General features: G+C 43.5%; 1 protein-coding gene across 1 annotated transcript in view; it reads right to left on the reverse strand.

The window, feature by feature from the left end:
- Positions 1–16,784, reverse strand: part of si:dkey-246i14.3 (ephrin A4) — a 33,311-nt gene that overhangs the window by 15,575 nt on the left and 952 nt on the right. The window lies entirely within an intron of this gene.

Genomic DNA, 16,784 nt, shown 5'->3' on the forward strand with positions numbered 1-16,784 from the left:
TCTGACTCCTTTCTATCCTACAGTACATTACACCCCCCCACCCTTTTTCCTCCCACAAGCCTCCAACATTGGCCTGCGCCATATGCATGCCAGCAATTACAGAGACGGTGTGCTCTACTGATGTCAAACTGTCAGCCATCTTTCTCTCCCCTTCCCTTCTTTCCTCCTTTTCCCTTTCTCCGGCCCTAGTAGGTTTGGGTACGCCCTAATTACACTCAGCATCCTCACATGGGGCATCATGGGAGCACTGAGGAGCTGTGGGTGTCAAAAGAACACAGCGCCGGAGCAGCCTATCAGTGAGAGAATCCTCTGGAAGCGGAGGAGAGGATTGGTTTGGTCCAGTGCTGGAGCACGGAGGGGGGAGAGGGGAGGGGGGGTGTCAACGAAACAGAACACACTCATTTTTGCATTGCATTTACACACATGTGGCCGTGAATACACTCACAAACACATGTTCACACACACACACACCAGACACACACACATAGACATGAAAGTACTTCAGGAGAATAAAACATGCTCCATCCCTCATGCCAGAGGGTAATCAGTGACACCCTTCTGAGGGGCTGGTGCAAGCTCTTGGTTGATAAAGAAAAATCTCACCAAGGAGCCAAATCAAAAATAACACGCTGGGCTCTTCAATGGAAAACTTAAAAAGGCCAACATTTATCCCTTTTTCATAATTATAGGAAATAAGATTCAAAACCAAAAATTGAACATAACTGATATCCTCCCAATGTGTGTCCCTGTAAATGTGCATGCAGAGAGATGAATATGCACGTGTGTGTGTGTGTGTGTGTGTATGTGTGTGTGTGCGTGTATGTGCGCCATTATAATGAAATGCAGGGGGTTGACTGTGGCAGAGACCTTTGATCCTTTAATATGAGAGAATAATTAAAGGAGCAACAATCCCACAACACAGCTTCAGGAATACAGAACAGATACTCGATCACGCACAGCAGCTGCATACTACGCATACTGAATACACCGGGGCGCTTAATGCAAGTGCTGCACATAAACTTGGGGGTTAAAAATATTCTACTACAATGGAAAATGTTAATAACATGCTTACACTGTACTATGCATCTTAATTGAATTCAGAAAATGTATACTGGGGGTACGGTAGTTTTAATAAACACCTTCATGCTTGTGAAGATACGCTAACCAGTGCACAGTAAAAGTCTGTTGGTTCCCCGCGGTGACGGCAGGAGGCCGAAAGGCTTGGTGGAGCCTCAGTTCTTCCGTGGTCGATCACAGCAGGGTGACTGCTAACTCTGGTCACTATGCTGACTGAGCATAGCACGCTGAGGTCACTCTACCTTGGCCGGGCATAGCATGGCACAGCTTCAGCTTCTATGGTGAATTCTGTTGTAACACTACTGGTGCTGTGGGAGGATCTTTGAAGGACTCCGGGAAAGTGACTCTGCGAAATGGCATTGTTTATTTCAGGTTTTTTAGCATACCAGATGGGTGGGGTTAACCGCATGATGACAGATGAGTGGATGCCAGCTGAGTCATTCATCTCGGTGAATAAAACAGGATCAAGTGTGACATACATTTCTTTGGTGAACGTAGCAATTAGGTTGCATTTTGGAATTACTGTGATCAATGGATTCACTTGTAAAGGCAAATTCAAACCAGTGTAAACTTTGGCACACAAATTTGCACTGCTGACCAATCGCAAATCATCTTGACAGTGCTGACCTATGAGGGAAGGGAGAACCAGGGAGTTCAAAATAGAGGAAGCTAACATACAGTATGTATTAGCTATGTTGCACCATCCAAATTTAGACAACATCTGCTCTGCCAGACTACAAACCTCTCCACTAAAGAGAGGCAGTATGGTGTGCAGTCAGTCAAGAGGCAGGAATCAATGGTACAAATTCTCTCTTGAGTAAACATCACAAAGCTTCCAGCACCACCTATTTTACAAGGACGTGTAAATGAAACAGCGTTACTGTGCACTAACAAACAAAGAATTATCTGCCTGAACACAGGTTGTACTGTAGGGGGATTGTGGACCACTTACAGGGAAAATTAGAAGAGACACAAAAACTGTGAGGTTGCACAGGTGAATGAAGCTACACCTGGGCAGTCTTTCTTGGGAAAGACAACGGTGTATGGTGGGGAAAAGCTGATGGAAAATATGAGAGAGGTTTATGACAAAAAGACCCTGAAGACAGCACAGGAGGAAAAAGGGAAAAGGGCAGAGAACAAAAGAGAGAGAACATTCCCTCCTTTAGGTCTCCAAAGCTTCATTGACCTTGTGCTCCACAGGCTATCCTATCATCAGAGGAAAAAGGAAAGAAGAAGAAACACACCACTGTACCTCTACACTCATGAGACAAAGAACGGAGGAACGGAAGAAACTTCATCTACTCGATACTGCACCAAGATTTTGCATGGCCCTAACCTTTTTCTTCGCCATTTTTCACCACCTCCTCTCTGGAGGAGAGTGTGAATGTAAAACAGAACAGAATCAGGACAACCCCCCCCCTCCGCCACCTCCTCTCTATTAGCTGTGTGCCCCCTCCTCACCCACACAAAGCCGTGCTGTGTCCAGAGCCCAAACACCAGTGTTGTGTCTAACCTGGTGCTTACTCCCCTCAGCGCGCACAAATAAGAACGTCACCCCCCACCTCTGACCATCTGGGGCCCCCCACCACCCTGCCTGCCCAGCTGGCCGAAAAATCCCTTACCACCCCTCCTCTCCCCTCCCTCCCACCTCACAACCTAAGGACTCTCCAGACACTGCTTCCTCAGATTCTCGGTGTTGTCAAACTGTGGCCCAAGACGGTGATCAGCTCCTCCTTACAGAGAGGAAAGAGGGACTTAAGGGGAACAAGCTGTTGCGCTTATCTTCTCCTTCCTGTTTGGTATGCCTATGCATGAGTGTGTGTGTGTGTGTGTGTGTGTTTCCTTCAAGGTCAGCAGGAAGTGTATCTCTCCTCTACACTAGAACTTTTACCTTTCGTCTATGACTCCTAATTTCCTAATGTGGATGGTATGTGAACTTTCTTCCTATTTTGACCCCTTTTTCCTTCTCCTACCATTTAAGTCTTTGGTTTTCTTTACATGCAAGTTCTGAGAAACCACGTTTGAATGAATATTTATCAGGATCTGGATGGCCTCATAAGGGTAGAGGGATACAGTTGCACACACACATTGCAATATATCATATATCAGCATGAATTCGGTGCACAAAGTCTGGCGAATACGACTGTTAGTGTGTCTGTATAACCTAGATGAAGTGATTGGTTGCACCTTTTTTTGCCCTGGAGGCTCTTTTAAATGACCAAAAGGCTCAAGGGATTCAGACTGCTCCACTCCTTACTCAAACTGTGCAGATCAGCAGGCTGCCTCTTGGACCCACATACCCTATCAATACAGAACACAGATATACACACAAACACATATACACACCTGCTGCTTCAGGCCCTAAAAGGATTCTGAGCTTCAGGTAAAGACAGACCCTATTTTCTGCCTGTTATGGCATTGGTCCGCCTCTCTCTGTGTGTGTATGTGTGTCCATTCTGTGGGACTCAGCAGCACAACAGGATGTATGGCTATGTCTGTCGGAGCTGAGGAAAATTCCATGATTCGGGCCCACAGGACCAATCAGTATCTATTGGGACAATTTTGATACGGCTGCAGGTCTGCAGAAACCATCATCTCCCTCGGTGGTAGCGCTGTGTCATGCATAGGCACCGCTCTCCATGTGTGGTCTAGTCTGATCCCAGAATAAGCTTTCCAGTGACTTTTCTCTGGGAGGTATGAAATTACTGGCTACAATATAAATGGACAAGAGTGCAGTCTTGCAGTCTATGGCTTGTTTTTATTTTCACTGCGTGCCGAAATGTTGCCTCACTATGCCCACCAACGCCGCAGCAGCTAAAAGTGTTGCCCTACTTGACTCTCTCACCTGCTCTTCGTGGAGGTAGCCATACTTGTAAAGAGGAGTGTGAGGAGAAAAAAAAAGGGCACAAGAAGAAGAAGAAGAAGAGTTCCAGCCCTTACGCCGAGAAGAGTGACGGAGGAGGTGTGTGCGGCAAAAGAAGGGTGCGTGGGCAAGAGCAGGGTGCACGTATAGCGTGGGTGTGTGAGGGGGTAAATAAGGTCAGACTTGCCGTTGCCAGGACAACCACCAATCCGGAGCTGGGATTGGTGTCAAGCCAATGCCCCACCCATCCATCCTTCACTCCATCCATCTTTTTTTCCTGCATCCTTCTGTTGGACAGCCCAAACCTCAGAGTAATGAGTGCTCTCCATGTTTCTGCAGTCTAAATGGAGCTGCAGTGTAAATACAGGGCTGATTTGTACAGGTGCCAGGCTCGGATACATAAACCTGAATATAGCTACAGTAGCTCACCGCTCAGACAGAGAGGGAGGGGGGGAGGAAGGCAGTGACAGCTATGATGGGTGGACACAAAAAACCATGATTCAAACTATTTATGAAATCTATCAAAGTGCATTGCTACTAAGTGTCAGCTGAGCTGATCCACTGTGTCAACATCATTTGTCTCATGTTTATGTACTAACTTTGCTGTTTGGGCCCTTCAGCCTTTGCACACAGTGCCAGAGCAGACAAGTCTGGCTAAATAGAAAATGCAGACAAATTAACGTCAACTTTGAAGTAAATAACACTCTAATGTTGGTCATATTGGGTTCATGCCAATGGGGCAGGGAACTAGGGAATCTCTTTTTTATTATTGATTCTAAAGAATCATAAAGAAAAATATGCAAATAAAAAACGCAGACATCAGGCTTTATACTGTATGTGTCCATCATATACCAGTTGGTTTAGAGCTGAAACAGGCGATTATCTACAGAAAAATCAACAGCTTTGATAAGTGATTAATCATTTGAGTCGTTTTTTAAGCAAAAATATGAAACCTTCTCTGGTTCAAATATGACGATTTGCTGCCTTTTCTATTTTGTATCATTATTAATTGAACAAGCAGTTTAAGGAACATCACATTAGGCTCTGGGAAACTTGATGTATGAGTTTTGATAGTGTTCCCCTTGAAATCATAAAACATACTGTGATTTTTAAAATACTTTGGAGCTGTCAGTTGCTTTGAAAGCTCATACCAAAGTGCTGTTCTTTTATAGACTACAAATGCAGCTAATTGGCATTTAACCAAATACGACCCATCTTTGTAACAGTGTTTGTAATTATGATGCATCAGAGTCAAAGTGCTTTTTCCCTAAGATGTGTACATTGAGTGTCATTTTTCACATCACATAAACTGTTTTAACAATCGTTTAAAAATTAAAATTTTACTGTTTAACTTGTGTGTTCCTGAAAAGTTATTTTATGTTCTAATAACTTAAGAGTGCTCACTCCACACTCTCATCTATGATATTAACTATACGTGTCCCAGGTCTTTCAGCGGGGCCCATCTGTGTAAGTGGGTTAAGAAGGACATACAAGCAACATCCCTTAAAACACACACACACACACACTTACTCCAAAACACTCTTCACTATAGTGAAAAGGGCGCTCACAAAGCAAATATACTCAGCCAATAAATCAGACTTGGCTTTGAGAATCCATCATTTACTAAGTGGGTCACACTTCTGATGCCGTAGACACTCTTTCTTTCCCATTCTTGCACCTTGTGTTTGTCTCTCTCTGCGTGATGTGAAGGTCAATGCTGGATAGGTAGCATACACTATTTAGCCCAGGTGTACATTCCCTCTCGCTTTGCCTGTGTGTCTGATTATTGGTAGTTGTAAGCTAAAGGGAGGGCCAGTTGGAGAGTTGGAGCTGTCCTTCAGTCAGTCAGTTCGATGCACACACACACACATGCCTACAGTTGAGACATGTCAAGGAAACCTGCCCTAATACAGCCAACAGGCCTGAATTATTTAAAGAGGGAAGGAGAGGAAAGAAGAAGATGGAGCGAAAAAGACTGGAGAGGCACAGGAGTTAAGGAGTAAATAGAGTAAGCTGGCCCTTTTCAGTCCCTGTGACTCCCGGTGAACTTATTTAAAAACTTCTATACTTGATTTCACTCCCATCTGCTTTCTTTCACCCCATCTTCACCAGGTCTCATTTCCTTCCCCTGTCAGCATGCCTACACCTTCTCGTCCTCTCCTCCCTTCATTGCTTCTTGCACCACCATTTCACCCACTTCGCCCTCCACTCCCCTCCTTCCCTCCCTCCCGCTCCGTCTTTCTCTCTGTTTATCTAAGCACTTTCACGGTCACTGCTTTGGAATCCCAGGAGTCTAAACTGCCCCTTCCCTCTCCCCTCCCTCGCAGCCGATCCATGCTTCTCTCTCTCTCTCCATCTTTCTCCGTCACAACGGTTAAGATTCATATCGGTCTGTGCATCGGGGGTATGGACGGTCCCCCTTATTCCCCCTCAAGGCAGCCAGCTTTGTCCTGTTCTAGTCACGCACAGCCGCCCACCCGCCCCGCCCTCACACACATGAACCCATACACCAGAGGTAACACACTCACATTGATGTTTTAACACCAATCAGCTCAACAGAGTTAAGAAATAAAATCATTGATTCTTTTTTAACAAAATCCACACACAAACTTTGGCTCCAAGGCTTCTGAATCTGTGTCATTTACAAACTCAGTACAGTATATTCAGCTGCAGTGCATGAGCTTATCCATTTGTTTTTTATCCATTTTTTTTTTTTTTTTTGCTGTCTGCTTTTGGGTTGATATAACTGGATGGCATTCTCTGCCTTAAGGCCGGATGCCCCTGAATTTATTAGAAAGGCCAGTTGAGTTCCACAACACTGATGAAGGGTTTAGACACAATAAGAGGGAAGGAGAGGGGGTTGGATTTCAGAGCAGAGAGGAAGGAAGTGGCGAGGGTCAAGAGGAGAGGTGCCGACGCCAGTCTCACGTAGCGTTAACAACAACCTGACACTGGGCTGGGATTATCTGATTAATTTGGGATTAAAGATGACTGGCTGCTTCTTTAAGTAATGAACCACAATGACCCATAATTACAAGATTAACACGCAGGAGGTACAGTATGTGTGTTTTTTTTTCTTGACAGTAACACAAAGTCCACTGTAAATCAGCTGCAAAGTGAGTAAAGCCTAGGTATTTAGTATCTACGTTTGATGAACAACTACACTGCTCACAACAATTTTCTGCTCTTAAAGGAAACCCAGGGAACCTCCAAAAATGTAAAAAAAAAAAAAAAAATGTAGTGAGTAAGGAATTTTGTGACTTTCATGACTAGGCGTTTGTCATTGGGTGTATTTTAGGAGAACACACAGATTAATTCCACAATCATAAACACGGAGCGTCTGCTCCAGTGTTTTGAGAGGCGCGCTGCGTACAAGAACTCCATTTCCAGCTGAATAGGAGAGCAATGAGATTCATGAGTTCTCCTGCTATAAGGCCATAGCTATGGAGATTTGGGACAAGGCTATTTCCCCTCTTCCATTCAGCACAAAATGCCACCACTACTCGGGATGCTCTCAGACTGTGAATTACAACCATCTGATCATTTCTGATTAATATAACAAAACATACTTTTGGACAGTGACAGAGAGCAATTCATTTAAAAATGTCAGTTTACATAAAAATTGTAAGGAATAAACATAAAAACCTGAGGGATATTTAAATTAACAGACAAAGAAGCAATTTAATCAATGTGGGCAAATGGAAAGATTGTTCAGTATGTACAGTATTTAATTCCCTACTCTGCATACTAATGTGTCAGCAGTCTGTCAGTGTAGTAGATGGTACAAGCTATCATACCATTCTACAAAAGCTATAACATATGCACCATACTGTGATAAAAAAGTGGATACATATAGTAAAAGGTGAACTGATCGCAGCCGTTTAGCTGCACAACGGCAGGTTGATCAAAGAACTAATTCTGGGGGAGAAAAAAAGTCTACATTCCTTGAACTCATAAATAAAAGATTTGATTGAAACAAAATGTTGAGAAAAGAGGAGGATGGGCAGAAAAAAAAGAACAAGGAAGCAGAGAGAAAAATAGCAACCAGAGTACCAGGAGACAGGGATCAAGCTGCGCATTACTGCACACCCGAAAATGTGGTACTGGTTATTGCTACAAAAATAACACATCCAAATGTGCTCTCTCTTTCTCTCTCTCTCCTTCTCTCTCTCTCTCTCTCTCTCACACACACACACACACACACACAAACACACACTCACTTGCACATACCAAAACCATTTCTCATCATCTTACTGTAAGCCTTGAACAATCTGAGCACAGGCATGTTTGAATAAGCACATGATACCACATTCCATTCATTCTGTCCTTTTTTACTTACGCAAAAAGGCTCCACTGTAATTTTACAACATACATAACCATATGCAGTACAAGTTTGCTTACTCAACACACACACACACACACACACACACATACACACACACACACACACACACACACACACACACACACACACACACACAGAGTAGTGAGAGTAGTGTCAACTCTAAATGGGGTGTGATTCCTACCCTGGCTGTCCCCAGAGTCTGAACAGGTGTGTATGCAGGCAGAGCGATGGTACCATTGGTAGTGTGTGTGTGTATCACTGTACCACACCTGTATATGTGCATGCATCATTGAGTGTGTATGTGTGAGCCCCAATGTGTGTGTGTGTGTGTGTGTGTGTGTTGGTATGGAGGAAGCGGCAGGCAGAGGGGGGTTCGCTCCTCACGCCTGCTTGTGACAGTGATAGTAATACCTGCTGACATCCTTTCTTCCCTCTCTCTTTCTCTCCCTCTCACCTCATCCCTCCATCCCTGGGGGCCTTCCCGAGCTGTTTTGGGAGTTGAAATCTGTTGACTCTTTCCCTACCATCCTCTCCTTAACGCATTCTCCATCCCTCGCTCCCTCCACTGCAGGTCTAATGTTTTCACCATCTCCGGGGGCCGACGAGAAAAAGAAACAGAGGGGGAGTGTGTATATTCATATATGTGTGTATGTGGTATGTGTGTGTGCCAGCGCAAAAAAAAAAGTAACAGAGAAGAGGAATGTGTGTGTTTCACATCACTTGGGGCTGGAAAGTAGGCTGTGCTTCCATACTTCTGGGAGTCAATGCCAAAATAATATTAGTTTTTCTTCTGCCACGGAGAAAGTCTCCAAAAATCATTTGACAGATTCAAAATCTCTACATAGTGCAACATTTGTCGTGTGATCCATCTCCTCTGGAAATCACAAAGCACAGCATGAAAGGTATTTTTTTTAAAGAGATGGGAACATAGCTGCCAAAAGTGTTACTTGAAGCTTTTTTGCACAAACTATGAAAAGTAATTCTGATAAGCGGAATCATTTATAAAAAGGTATAATACACTAAAGTATACACCCCCCTAAACACACACACGTTCACATGCCTTCAAATATTTTTTTATTTAAGTGTCTCTTTGACTGTGTATAGATAAAATATAGAGCAGCTGTGCTTTCTAGCAGGTTTAGTCCATCAAGTTTGCTCTGGTGTAAAGACGGCCGCTCCCATCTTTCCTCTCACCATCTCACTCCTGACACACTGTGCGGCAGCAGCTTGTGCATGACATGGCAACCTGTGTGCTAGTTCACAAGACAGATGGGATTAGAAGACATAATTAGTAAATAATAATCAACGAATTAAAGTGGCAGGTAAAATAGCTTAATGAAGCAAAATGGGAGAATTTGTATATTTCCTATATATTCTCCTTTCTCTGCTTTTTACTATTTAAGGATTTTTCCATTTCCTCCGTCCTCCTCAGTGCGTGCAGACCTATAATAGAATTCATATGATTTCATTAAAAGCAAAGAGTACTTTGTATCGTTCATTATGCCTCTCCATGGCAGAATGCCAGACCACGTTATTACTATGGAAGTATGTCATGCACATTTACTACTGTATATTTTGTAAAAAAAAAAATCTTTAAACTAGAAATACCGCCTCACAGTTGAATGCCTCTGCCAACCAGTCAAGTTGCAGTTTACATCCATGTCTGTCCAGACTTTGTAGTGAAGACTTTGAAGGAATCTAATAAAAGGTATTAAGTGTCTTTTTTGGCAAAATGGAAGTTATCACTATATTGAAATGTATTATTCTAGTGAATAATTCCCAGTGAGAAACATGCTGTCGTCATTTAGAGACTGTGAAACTTTGTCATAAATAGTGTTTGAATTCTTGAGTTATGTCCAAGAACGTATTTTGTGAGGCCCTAATGACTTTGACCTTTGACCACCAAATTCTAATCAGTTCATCCTTGAGTCCAAGAGGACATTTGTGCCAAATTTGAAGAAATTCCCTCAGGGTGTTCCTGTGATATCACGTTCATGAGAATTGGATGGACAGATGGACGAATGGAAAGAAAATCCAAAAACATAATCTCTCTGGCCACACCTGTCACCAACACGAAGGCATAAAAATGGCACTTTAAGTAACAGGTTTCTTGGGTTGTTGCTTAAACCCAATGATATACTGCATCATTTAAGGCTAACAGATATGAATATCAAATAAAATCTAAGATTTTAGAAACAGCCACCCCCCATGGACTTTTACTTCAGCACCATGTCCTTAAACTATTGATCAGACAGGCTATTAACTCCTGCACACAATATGCGCTACCAGATTTTCAAATCTGAATTTTAAAAGATTCATGATAACAACTTACAGGCTTTGCTTACAAATGTAAAAAATGGATGTTAAAATCAATTAAGGCCCCAACCCAGCAGCCTTCCACGCTGCAGGACTCATGTGGTGAACAAAACAAAAGTAAATCATCACAAACTCAGATTTGTGTCAATATTCTTCATATAAACCACAAGTGCAACTGTATGGAAAAAAAAAAAGTTTTGCCACAGGCTTCATTAGGTTTGTTGAGTAAAATAGACATTCATATCTAAAAGCATGAACTGCATCCAAGTTCTCAGAAATGAAGGAGAATTGCAGACTATAGTGCTGGTAAACATTATCTATGTCAACACACGAGCATTTAAAAATTAACTTTTGGAGTGACTGTCCTTAAAAACCTTTTGAAGAGTCGAGGTATGATGGCAAACATGTCTTCAGTGTCCTCCTGGCAGAGAGGACCTTGTATGGTACAATAATCCAGGTTCCCGCTACAGCCTTTTGCTCTGCCTGGGTCAATACTAATTCAATTTCTGTCTCAGGGAATTCCCAGGTTGCCTCTTGGCAGGATTTCTGAGCTGAGTGGAAGAACATTGTGTGAGGTTATATGTACGTGAGAGAGAGAGTGTGTGCCTGTCGCCTTCTGTGTGCACACGTGCGTGTGTGTGTGTGAAATTCTTAAATGCACGTATTGGCAGAAGCAGGTTGCATTATTTTGGTCAAGCTTAAGCTGACAGCGTTTCCCACATTTTTGCTTTACATATTCTCACGCCACAATTTAATTGCTATTTTGTATGTCTAAGAAATACACGGTTGGCCTGACACCTACAACAATGCCAGCTCATTGTGTGCCGTGAATGAATGGATGCACTCCCGCTCAGTGCTCACCAACAGCCCTTAACCACCAGAACCACCCTCTCCACACACATACGGCTCAGCAGCCATTTTGTGCCAAAGCTAGCTTGCGCTTGTGCCAACCCGAGAGGCAGACAACACTGAGCCTCATTTCATTCCACAGCTGTTACACCCCACTTGGAGACATTCATACAATACAACTTATTACAGCTTAATGCAGCCTAATGTTGATGTATGTGTGTACACGGAGACACAGGGCAGCGTGAGGAGAGAAATTGGGGGGAAGAGATGGGTCCATATGCAGTCTGGCGATAATGCGAGAAGCCGGCGATAATATCTGGGTGTTAAATTGGTATCGATTGACTAAATATCCTGACCAGGAGGAGAGAGCAGCCGTCCTTTCATGCTTGTACACCATGTCTGCTCTGACGGCTGCAAGCTGCACTGTGACTATCTGATCCATTTTAATACAGACATCCTCACCGCTAGGCCTCTGCCCAAACCTCATTTTCAACACAGTGTGCTTGAGTCGTCCTCTGTATGTGTATATCTCGGCTTTTACTTCAATTGCGGCAAAGGTTATTTTTGTTGTGCATCATGGTAATGTTGGTTTCATAACACTAAACATTTAAATGGAGGATTACTGATTTCACACAGATACACACATAAAAAGCGCTGAAAGCAGTGTCTGTAGTTACTTTTACCTATTTCTGTAAAGATTCACTTGGAATAGTTCACAAAATAAAGCCATGTGACATTTTACAGCAAAAGACGTGGTTGCACGACACCATATCTGCGGGCCCCACCTTCAAAAACTAAGCATCCAAAGGCAACAACACACCTATTCCCTTGATCACTTTAGTCACACCTAAAATCACCGAACAAGTGGAAACAAAACAATGACCTATTTAGACGAGAGGCCGGCACAGTGGTCGGTAAATGTTCCCACAGCCACACACCGCTGGCCAGGATTGAGGATTTTTCCAGCCAAAGCTACTTTCACTACTTGCTGTGAGCGGAAGTCTGAAAACTTGTAAAAAAACATGAATAATATGCGAGATTACAAATGAATCAAAACCTTGAGTGTTTAAACGAGGCAGGGTATCCTGGTGCATTTCTGGGTTTTGTTTTTCCAGAACTGAAATTTATCACACTCCATCTCTTCTCAAGGAAACAAAGACTTCCCCTTTTACGCAAAACAACAAGTCGGTTCCAAAAGCACACACACACACACACACACACACACACACACGCACGCACACACACACGCACCCGCACACACACCTCTGACAGAGCTATTGTTCCAGTGAAATGAACTTCAACCGACAACAATGGCACCGAATGTCAATTCACAGGCGTAGAAATCACTAAAATCACTGCTTCGTATTGTTTTTCCGACAGAGACAGAGAAGCTGAAGAGTACACAAAGTTAACTCATCCACAGTTTACCTCCAGATAATACACTCAATGCCACAAACAAACAGACAAAGCACATTTACAAAGACAGATAAGGTACACAATCGCACTCACAAACATCTCTCTAGATCTACACAAGACCACAGCACATCAGCAAAGTGAGACAATAGGCATTGACACAGAGAGACATGGTAAGGGAGACGGACATTGATACAGCTAGATGACAGATGAACAGAGAGAGAGAGAGGGGGGGGGGAGAGAGAGAGAGAGAGAGATTGCTTTGTTAGCAGGGCAGGGAATAAAGTGGTAATTACCTCACTGTGGGTTTGTTGATTATAGTTCAGCCAGGTTCTCCATGTTAATCATTTACCAGGGGAAGACAGAGATTAGTACATAGACAGACACAGAGAGAGGAGATAGCAGGCAGTGCGAGAAATGTATTAATTTGCATGCATGCACACGACAGAGGAGGAATAGACACAGGCAGACCGGCGGGTGTAGAAATAATAATAAAACATTTTTTTTTTTTTTTTTTTTTAAGAAATCAGTCTGGAAGTGCAATCATCTCCCCTGACAAGACACAATTACAAACACTGTCTGCTTTCACTTTACTGTACACTGTGCCCACAGATGTTTATGTATGTGTATGTGTGTGTGTGTGTGTGTGTGTGAAGGTGCAGTATGCAGAATGTGATTTACTTTGGAATTCAAACGAGATCATTCATGAGTGCACACAGAGGGAAATGATGCATAAACAGAGCAGAGATTACACGGAAGACTTATGAGGGGCTGCTTTCAATAAAGATACAGAAAACCAATACAAATATTCATCTCCTCACGCACCGTTTAAACATGCCTCACTGGCTTGGAGCTCGCCTTCAGCCTTTGACAGAGGAGGAGAGAGAGAGAGAGAGAGAGAGAGAGAAAGAAAGAAAGAGTCTGGACTGGTCTGGTGTTGTTTTAAATGTTTTATGTTCCGGGTCCAAACTTGCTGAGCGAGTTCACTAATGACTGCTGTTGAGAAAGTAGGAGCGGAAGAAGATATAGGCAAGAGAAGTTGGTTCTAATACTCCTATTGTGCAGTAAAACACTGTTATCTCAGATTAAAACCCTGCAGATCTGTCGCTGTGAAGAAGAAAGACAGAAAATTGGGAGAAGAGGAGGCAAGGTATCCAGAGAAACTGTTGCAACAAGTTTGCGTCCTGCCATGGCAGATAAGAGGGAAAGCAACAGCAGAGGTGTGAGCCAAGAACAAGGGTAAGTCAGAGGACAAGGAAATGGGAGTAGCTGATTTAAGCTGCGGGTATAGATGACATTTATTCTTGTTACAGATGTATAAGCAGCCCGTATACAGATGGTAAAAGTCTCTTTCATGCCATCTCGTGCAAAAAAGTCAGTAATTCAACCCTTTCAGCGCTCTAAGTAAACTTCCCGACAGACCCTGAGTGAATTTATGAGGATGGATGAAGAGGAAGAAGCTGTTGTATCAGCAAAGCGGCTGGTCAACTTGTTTGGTTCAACAGGTTTTAAAGCACACCACGGCACACAAGAGGGGACCAAATATACCAATAAACTAGTCTGAGCTCGCTCTTGGCTTACTACTCAGGGGAGAGCTGAGGTATACTGTCAGCACCGGGAGCACACACACACGCACACTCAGGCTTAGAGCATTACGGTTATAATATTTTACTAACCTTTAACTGCTCCGGGAAGTAAAAAAATAATTCCTCCTCTGATAAGGAAGCGTCGCTTTGAGAGAAACACGGTTATAAAATCTAGAATGATCGTAAACTCTGCCCATAAAATCATAAAAGGGGGCAATAGAGTTACTTGAACTCCACAATCAAAGAGGCCTGGGTATCTGATCCCGCCATGTTCCAATGCTGACCCTGCAATCAGCCATCACTTCCATTACATGGCTCCATTTTTCAATCTGGAAGGTGCTAAATGTGTGCCAGTTTAAGTGTTTTGCTGAGTCTTTGTTATGGACATATTAGCCGGCAAAGAACTGGGCAACAAGGCCCCTTCAGTCTCTACTTCATTGCCCCTGCTTCATTAAAACTATAAATCTAGATGTCGAAGGAAAGGTGATGACCAGAGACTTCTGTCTTCTGTCATCCGTATTGAGAGTAGTCTGTTTGCTCATAGCTACAGTTATGTTATGTATGAGCTAAGCCTTCAATGTAATGTCTGTAACGGCAGCAAAAGCTCCCCTTTGTTTTTTTTTCCAGAGTTAGAAATGGGGAGAATAATGAAGGCATAAAACATGATAAATAAACTGGTCCACACAAGTCTTTGGCTTATACTGTAGCTGATAACTTACTATTTAGATTCCAAAAAACTTTATTTATACCTGCACTGCACTGTCTAACACATGCATTTGGTCTGATGTTAATATTGAACATAGTGATGACAACAGCTTTAAGAAATTAGTCATGCCAGAGTGTGTTAGTGTGTTCAATTGTTTAGAATAAGAGCTAAATTTGAAACTGCTACAACTTTGTGGACACTGGACAAATAAACAAAAAGCCAAAAGTGGTTATTTTGTGACATGCAGTGAGCACTGAGTGCAGTCGTGGAGCCTGCGGTGCAGCTTCATGCCAACAAAAGCATCCCTCTTATGTCCCTCGGCTCCTTTTCCCCTCGCCAGGCTACATTTACAGGCGTCAGGACAACTTGGCTGGCTGGCTGGCAGCTAATAGAAAATATGGTATGGGAAAATGACTGAAGCTCAACTAATCACACCGCCAATATCCATCACCGGGCAGGAGGGAGTCGTGAGAGATAAAGGGGGTGAAGGAGAGAAGAGGGGGAGCGCAGATGAAAAAATGAAAAGAAGAGCGGAATGTAACAAAGGAGGTAATGAAGAGTGAGGAGAGGACAGGAGAGGAGAGGAGAGGAGAGGAGAGGAGAGGAGAGGAAAGGAGAGGAAAAAGGAGAGAAGGAATTAAAGTGAGTCCCAGCAGTAAACCCAGGGGATTCTGGACCGGGTGCAGCATCACGGCCGCGCTGATAGCTTTGTGATTGGGTGGTGTTGCTGATGAGAGTGATTCTCTGCCACAGTGGGTTACCCTCCGCCGTGATGCTGATGGCATTGTGATTGTGTGGTGTTGCAGCCGACTGTGTGGCCCTGCCAAAGGCTGTGACCATTCATCCCTGAATCTCTGGGGGAGCAAGAAGGTGCTAAATCCTCACAGTGTTCCTGCGCACCATATTTCTGTTGGATCCCAATTACAGGACTGGGTTTTACCCGCCTGGACACACTGGATACAACCTTGGGTGACTCCAGTGCAGAATGAGTCCTGGAGACCAGACAAAGGAGCCCCTTGGGGAAATAATAAGTCCCCAGAGTCATATTTCTGTCACATTTTGTGCATCCACAAATGTAAAATCCCAGACAAAGCTGTGAGTGACAAAGCGGTCTCTGTGGCCAGCGGCTATTAAGTAAAAAGGTCATTCATCTGAAAGAGTGTTTGGGGAATCAGGCCTTTTGCGGGGAGCAAGAGTCTCTAAATAAGCAGGTGAGGGAATGGTGGACGTGTTATTTTGGGCAGTAGCCCTACTGGCCCTGCAGGTCTCCCACCCTTCAATTAGCCAGACTGGAACACCTGGATCAGCAGGTGAGCCTCTCTCTGCCTTCCTAATGGCCCCAATCAACCCATTACACACAAACACACTCACACGCACACACACCTTCCCATTACCCAACTACATATTCACTTATGCACAGCAGCACTTTAGACTTTAATATACACCTGTGTCCTCAGAATGCTATCTAGGGCGCTATTCAGAACAAACACTTAAGAAGAAACCCTTACTTCTGGTATTCTATAAGTAGCATAATCACTAACTCCAAAAGGCAGTGGACAGGTGAAAGCCAGGGTTAGAGTGTAGTCATTACGATAAAGATAGCTGCAGGAAAAAGGTGAGATCAGGCCA

The sequence above is a fragment of the Thunnus albacares genome, chromosome 8, assembly GCF_914725855.1.
Source record: "Thunnus albacares chromosome 8, fThuAlb1.1, whole genome shotgun sequence".
Classification (NCBI taxonomy): domain Eukaryota; kingdom Metazoa; phylum Chordata; class Actinopteri; order Scombriformes; family Scombridae; genus Thunnus; species Thunnus albacares.